Source organism: Mesocricetus auratus, unplaced genomic scaffold, assembly GCF_017639785.1.
Source record: "Mesocricetus auratus isolate SY011 unplaced genomic scaffold, BCM_Maur_2.0 Super-Scaffold_6730, whole genome shotgun sequence".
NCBI lineage: Eukaryota > Metazoa > Chordata > Mammalia > Rodentia > Cricetidae > Mesocricetus > Mesocricetus auratus.
This window is the reverse complement of record NW_024429184.1, coordinates 76,237,988-76,245,916: the sequence shown is the minus strand read 5'-3', so window position 1 is coordinate 76,245,916 and position 7,929 is coordinate 76,237,988. Positions and strand designations below refer to the sequence as shown.

The following is a 7,929-nucleotide window of genomic DNA, read 5'->3' as shown; positions in this document are numbered from 1 at the left end:
ATCTTTTAAATAACTTTTAAAATGGGGTGCTGTTTGAGATGGGAACAAAAAATAAAACCTCAGGAGGCATCCAGATAGGCTAAGATCCTTGTAGTTGAGCTGCATTCAGAGGTCTGGTTTCATGACTGGCTCAGTGGGAAAGAAAAATGGGAAAGCGTTACATCAGGCACTATGAGTACAACAGATGTGGGAGGAAATGAGAAGCAGAGCCCTTCGATTTATACAGCAGCTCATAGCTCATTGAATCATCAAAGAATTCAGGATGCAGATTCCATTACAAAAACATAGGCCATCTACCCTCATGAGGTTGCTCAATGAATTCGTGTATAATCTTGATACAGGGGAGTCATCCCACCCAGAAAAATAGTTAAAGCTGCTGACAGTTCTGTGAAATATTCTAATATTTTGCATGTTGTTCAATCATATGAAGCCCATGCCAGGGAAAGGCACAGCTGTAAAACTCGTGGAAGTATTTGATCGAGAAAGAAACATACCATGTCTGACAAGACTATCAGAATGCCTTCAACAGCCAGTACTTCCCCAATTATAGCCTTGACAGATGGATATTCTGATGGGAAAAGTACATAAGCCAACCTGTTTTGAAGGGGATGGGCAGGTAGGCCAGTCATGGCTTATACTGACAGTGAAGGGTTCTAATGTTTTCTCACCTGCTTGTACTTTACCACAGGCCTCCTGAAACATTTCCAAGCAAGTAATCAGCAAATGAAGCCATGCAGAGTCTTTTTGAACAGTCTGTGTTATGTATGGGTACACCCAGAGAATAATAGGCACCAATATGGCACTCCTTTCACAAACACTTGTATGGCTTTCAGAAGTAGGCTCTAGACAATCCACTCTAATGGCAACTTTACCCATGTCATTATCTTACCGGTGTTGCATTAATTGAGGACAAAAAATGGTTATTAAGACAGCAGTTGATAAATTTAATCACAAAAGTCACCTTGCATTTGTAGAAAAAAACAGTACTAGAAAACATAATATTGAAACGGAAATCCAAGTATAGAGCTGGTTATTTCTCTATAAGCTTTTATCCTGTGACACCAATGAACCCCTACAAACTACAAAGCTTGTTCTGCTGGTGCTGGTATACCAAGACGTATGGCAAGTCCATATTGCTTAAGACACCGTAGGTTTTTGTTGTTGGATGTAGAGAAATAATACTAGCACTGAGCTAGGAGTTCCCACTCTGCAGGTTGCCTTTCATAGTGCTGGGCTGTGCTATGTAGTCTACTGAGGAAGAGCTCTTGCCAACATTCCTGCTCAGTTATTAACTCTGTATGCCATACTATCAACATGCAGGAACAGATTTGCTCACTCATGTAAAAATGGCACAACTGTTATCAGTGCAACCAACTGCTTTTCTGTGGGATTTAAGGCTGCTCCACAGAAGGAAACTCACAGCTGGAGCTGTAAGAAACCACAAAAGCTCATAGCTAGAGTGTAATCGGTTCAGATAGAGAGGCCACTACTACAGTTTTATCAAATCACTGTGGCATGCCAACATCCGAAACATTTGTATGCATGCCCATGGACTGTTGCTGCTGTCAGCCTCATAAGTACAGTAAACTTTTTTTGAAGTAGGCTGTGTTTTCTGGGGACACTGATAACAATATTATCAGTACAACTTACCTACCACTACTATGGCATAGTGGTCCAATGTTCATCAATGGAAAATAAATCAGAGGTGTGCACCATTCTCTCTGATGAGCAAAGACCATGGTATGAGAAAAGGTGGGGTGTAAGAGCTGGTGAAAAAGGCAGAGTGTGCAGTAACTATTTCTTCAAGTTGAAACATTCCTTCCTAGAAGAGGAAGGCTCAGAAGATTTATGAAGCTAATTAAGTGAATGAGGCTCAAGGAGAACCCACCTCCCAGGATTATATAAACAGTAGACAGTTGCTGAGGAAGAGGAGACTATTATAGATCCTCCTGTAAGTTGGACAGAGACCTCTAGGCATGACGTCACCCATGCTGGGGCTTGTCTTTTTCCCAAAGCAGCTGCCTAAGAATCACTCACTGTCTTCCAAGTAACCACAATAAAATTATTAGCTCCCCAAACTAGATTTCAGTGGAATCCTTTCTTTGATCTGCCATCACTACCCTATCTGAGGTGAAGAGATCTTTATGTATCTCCAAAGAAATCTCGTATGACAGAAATCTTCAGCATTGGTCATACTGAAACTTGGCTCATCTGTACTTCTAGGTTCTATTAGCTTGAAGCATTGGAGCAGAGTTTATCAATCTATGGGCCACAGTCCCTTTGGGGTTGTGTATCAAACATCCTACATATCATATATTTATGTTATGATTCATTACAGTAGCCATATTGAGTTAGGGAGGAGCAACAAAATAATTTAATGGTTAGTGATCACTACAATATGAGCTACTCAAACTAATCAATCTTAAGCCATCTGATCTATTTTACTCGTTCCTTAACATGGTAAGCACAATTAAGGCACTTCCCACAGGTTACCCCCTCCCTTCATTTTGTGACTCTCCCTGATGATCCTCTGTATGGTTCCTCAAGCCACAATGAATACTCATGCTCTTTTTAGATCTGCACCTATGAAAAACATCCTTTCAACAACAGTCATCTCTTTATCTCCTGGTCTAACTGTGGTGGTTTGGATAAAAATGGCCCCATAGGCCCATAGGGAGTGGCACTATTAGGAGGTGTGACCTTGTTGGAATAGGTGTGGCCTTGCTAGAGGAAGTGTGTCACTGGTGGTGGGCTTTGAGGTCTCATATCCTCAAGCCATCCCAGTGTGGCGATTCTCTTCCTGCTACCTATGGATCAAGATGTAGAGCTCTCAGCAACTCCTCCAGCATCGTGTGTGCCTGAATGACAATAATGGACTAAATCTATGAGCCAGTAACAGTTAAGGTTTTCCTTTAAAAGAGTTGCTGTGGTCATGGGTCTTTTCACAGCAATGGAAACATTAATTAAGACAATAACTATACCTAAGCAGTATTAAAACAAGTCTACAATAAGAAGCTGTAAATGTATTTAGGACTTAGGTTGTCAGTGTGCCATTATATATGGCATCTCCTTTGACCATTTCACTAGTCTTCTGAATGAAGAGCTTCAGCTATGACTACTTCTCATTTGCAGAGAAAGCACTAAAATGTGAAATTGTCCAGAATCTTGTGAATATATTAGATGCCCTGATCTCCCTCATGGGTATAGATTCTCTGCCAGAAGCAGCTGTCTCTGGAGGAGACAAAACAAATAAGGACTTCTGTATTTGCCCTTAGAAATCAGAGCAATTTGAAGATGGCATATCTAATTATTGAAAATATGAATGAAATATAATAAGTTAAATTAATTGGATAGAGCTGTTTCTTTTTTCTTTTTCAGGAAGTAGTGAATAAAATATTAATGAATGGATTATTATTGAATGATAATGACTCATGCAATTAAAATCATCTAGGTACGTAAACTCATGATTTAAAAAAAACTTTCAAATTATCGTTCTCTGAAATACTTAATTCTCCAGTGTAACATTATTAGTATGAATCATTTCATGAGTAAAATCTTTATTTTTATATAATAATTACTATGTATATATAAACCCAAGAAATGGAGGCAGCAAGAAGGCTCAGTGGGTAATAGCACTTGTTGCCAAGTCTGATAACCTGAATTTGGTTCCTAAGACCCACATGTTGGAAGGAGAAAAAAGAGTCCTCTAAGCTTTCCTCTGTCCTCCACATATGTGCCACATGCAAAATACACACACACACACACACACACACACACACACACACATGTAATACAAAGCACAGAACGTAATTAGTCCCTTTTAAAGTAATAAAGAATTAGATGCAATATTAGGTATGACAATGCCTGATTTCTTTACACTTTGTAATTTTGTTTTAAATAAATTATAAATGCATCATTTCCCCCTTCTCTTTCTTCCCTCTAACATCTCTTATTCCTCCCCATTTACCCTCTCTCAAATTCACAGTCACTATTTCTTATTTTGATATGCATAAATAAATAAATACAACCAGGTAAGTCCTTTCAGAGTTGCTTTAATGTAGGCAGATAGAGTTATACTTTGTCATTGTATGACTGCTTTTATTGTCTTTACATTTTTTATTAAAAAACAAAGCCATGTTTTTCCAAAACACAAAATACTAGTTGGGTGTGTATTCAAAAACTGTCATAGTTTACAATATTTATATATGTTTAAATATGATATTTCATATGCTTCCTTTGTTAAAACTGAATCCCACTGGCATCCACCACAAAACTCTGTGACACCATCCAGCAGAGTGTGTGTAAGTAAGTGTGCTCACTCACTTTTGTTAACCAGGGATGTAGAGCACATTGTTGGTCAATGTCATGTGGGCAGAAGAATCAACCTGTATTGTGTGATGAACTGTCAATATCCATCACTATACACATTCCTGTTATTTACCATAAAAAATGGAACAAGAGAATTAATTGACCCAGGAAAAATAATGGAAAGACTCAGAAAACACATGGAAACTCCAGTATAGAGCCAAAGACAGCAGAATTTCACAGAACTTGTTGAGTCCTTGACATATATACAAATGAGTAAAGCTAAATGGACTCAGTGGGAGGAGTGTGTGTGTGTGTGTGTACATAATGACAATAAGGAAGAAACTATGAATTTAGATGGGCGCATAGGAAGGGTTGAGAGAAAGGAGAGAGATGAGCAAGAGAAATGTACATGTAGTGTTCATGCATGAAGCTCTTAAAACTAATTTATTAAGTAAAAATATAAACGTGATTTAGGACACTTGAAATTATTTATCTTCTAAGGCATAATTGCAGAATAAGTTGACACATAAACCTGAGCCATTGATTTTCTGTCTTTATATTCCAAGAGCTTTTGTACAAGTAAGATCACTTGAAGAATTTGGTTTAGCTCTGCATGTTTTCTGAAATGCATGAAAAATCCCGTAGCAAATATGATCTCACTAGACTCACTGTAGAGTTTTTGTATGTTTTCCATGTCAACAAGCCTATCTGCAAAGGTCACTGAAAATAAACAAAAACGTTGAAACTGAAAGGTCTGCTTTCTGTATCTTTTTAGGCAAAAGAATCCTTCTTATCTCCTGGCCCACTGACTTTTCATTTACATTATGAAAATCTAAAGACGGCTCCAAATCTCCTCAATCATGTTCTTTAAGGGTTTCTATCCCCTATTTTCCTAATCAGCATCTCCTATTGTCAGTATCACTTAGGAGTTCATTCCCTTTGGAAAAAAACCTACCTATTAAATTATTCCTGAAAACAAATGAAATGTTCCATTATGAGGTATATAGGCACATTTTACAATTTGAAGATGTGAATAATGGGGTTCTACAGTTCAGTGAGTTCATATCTATCACCTCAGTGGAGTGTCCCAGGACATGGAATATTCTATCATTTTTAGTATCAAAATGTTAATTGATAAATACAAGTATGTAAAATTAGAACATAAACAAAAGTCAGTAATTAAGGAGACTTAAGTTCAATACTTCAACAGAAAAGAAAATTCAAATCATCACTATTTGTTACACCCACACACAAATCCAAGAGCATTTGACAATCTCTCAAGACTGATCAACTTTGTTAAAGAAAGCAATGTCATTTAAAAAAAAGAAAAAGACTTATGCACTTTCCCAGACACAAGAATATTAAAATACAACACAGAGTACAGGTATAAATTCAAGCGGTGTGCTTATTACAGCAACAACCATCAACTATAGTTAAGACATGTCCTGTGACAACAAATGACATTATCAAATATTAAACAGCTCAACTACTAGTGAAAAAAGTACATTTCTAAGTATTTGGCATTGCCATACTGCTTTCTAACTTAAAATCGCCAGAAACCTGGCTGAAAAGAGGATCCTTGCCACAGGCCACCTCTGCTTGAGGACTTCACAGTGCAATTATTGCATGTTGCTCATACACTATGCAAATATTGAAGGTACTCTGAAACGTGTGATGACAGAAAATTATTACAACATTATATTGCAAAAAATGTCATGTTCAGAAAGAAACTCTTTTATTGCATTACAGTTTTAAATATCATAAAAACACAGCAGTGAAATGAATTTTCATGGTGGTTAGGCCAAATGCATTTGTGTCATGGTGATGGCATGTTCTGCACATGTGAGGCTTTGTCTGGTTCTTTAATCAGCTTCTCCCTCTGAATCTCTGTACTCAGTGATTTCCAGCCAGGTTAGCTATCGATTCACCTGGAACAGAGCCTTGATGTTTCTCAGAAAATGTCAGATTTTTTGGATTCCAACCCAGGAAAGCTTCCTTTTAGACATTTTCAACATCAAAGAAGTGAAAAAAATGAAGTAACAAACCTTTTGGAAGCTACTGTTGTAAAAGTGCACCTGGTATGAAGGAATTTATGCTTCACTGGTCTAAAAGAAAGAAGCAGTTGCTTTTCCTGAAATAACTTGTCTAGGAAGGTCGAAACTCCATTTCATCAGTGGACAGGCTTTTTTCACAAGATATGTACTGTGAGAAGCTGGTCATTAAGATACTCACAGATCCTTAATGTGCATTAAGCCCAGGCCATACACACACACACACACACACACACACACACACACACACACACACACACACATATATATATATATATATATATATATCCTGAGTGGATGGATTCTACTTAATTTGCTTCAATAGTTCCTTCTTCAACTTGAGAAGTGAGAATCAGAAACTACTTTCCTTCCAAAATCTCCATCATATGACCCTTATACTGAGAAATTTCTGAGGTCATTTTCTGAACATAGCTTTTTGTAAAGAGAAGCTTTTTCCTTGCCAGAGGCTTCGTTTTTTTCCCCACCAGTTGCCTGGGCTGTGCCATGTTGTAGTCCCCAAATAACACACAAGACGCTGCATTAATTATGAAACTGTTGGCCTTGCTGGTTTCTTACTGGCTAGCTCTGACTTAAGTATTTACTCCATAATTATTAATCTAAGTATTTCTCTTACAAGAGCAAAGTTACAGATTCTTATTTCTCTGGCAGGCTCCATCGTGACTCCCTGTGTTTCTCCTACCCAGAGTCTCCTCGATTCCTAGTCCCACCTACCTTACTTCCCTATTGGCCAACAGTGCTTTATACACATATACACAGGACTTCCACATCATCTCCTCTTTTCTGTCTAAACAAAAAGAAATGTCTTAACTTTAACATAGTCAAATTATATATAACAGAACATTTATCAAGTAAGAACACAGATACAATATTTTGTCTATCAACATTTAGCAAGATTTAAAGAAAATATCATCCATCCCATCCTTGTGAGTCCAGAGTTCTTTTTTTTTTCACTTTAACTCATATTTTATTTTATTACCATTTTGGAAGGAAAATAATATCAAAAGTGTGGTATTCCCATTATTAGTAAATAGTGTGTATCTGTGAATAATATTAGGAAATAAACAGAACTTCTCTTTAGTGCCAGCCTTTCTGTTTTATTATTGAAAAATTTTATTTTTATTTCAAATTAGAAACAAGGTTTCTTCACATGTCAATCTCACATCCCTCTCCCTTTCCCTCCCCTCCTTCCACCCCCTCCAACCACTCACCCAATACCCCCTCCTTTCCAAAGGGAGGGTGAGTTCTTCCATGGGGGTGTCCATAGTCTGTCATTTCATCCAGGACAGGGCCTAGAACCTCCCCCAAGAGTGCAGGGTGAGAGTGCATCTCTCATTGTGGGATGGGCACCCAATGTCCATTTGTATGCCAGAAATAAATACTGGTCAACTACCAAAGGCCCCATAGATTGCCTAGGCCTCCTCACTGACACCCCCATTCAGGGGGTCTTGATCAGCCCCATGCTGATTACAAATAAAGCTGCTATGAACATAGTGGAACAGACATCTTTGTTGTATGAATGGGCATCTTTTGGATATATGCCTAAGAGTGG

The 7,929-nt window shown here is 37.8% G+C and overlaps 1 pseudogene; it reads right to left on the bottom strand.

Moving 5' to 3' along the window:
• Positions 1-6,170: 6,170 nt before the first annotated feature.
• Positions 6,171-7,035, bottom strand: LOC121139020 (annotated as a pseudogene).
• Between the last annotated feature and the right edge of the window lie 894 nt (positions 7,036-7,929).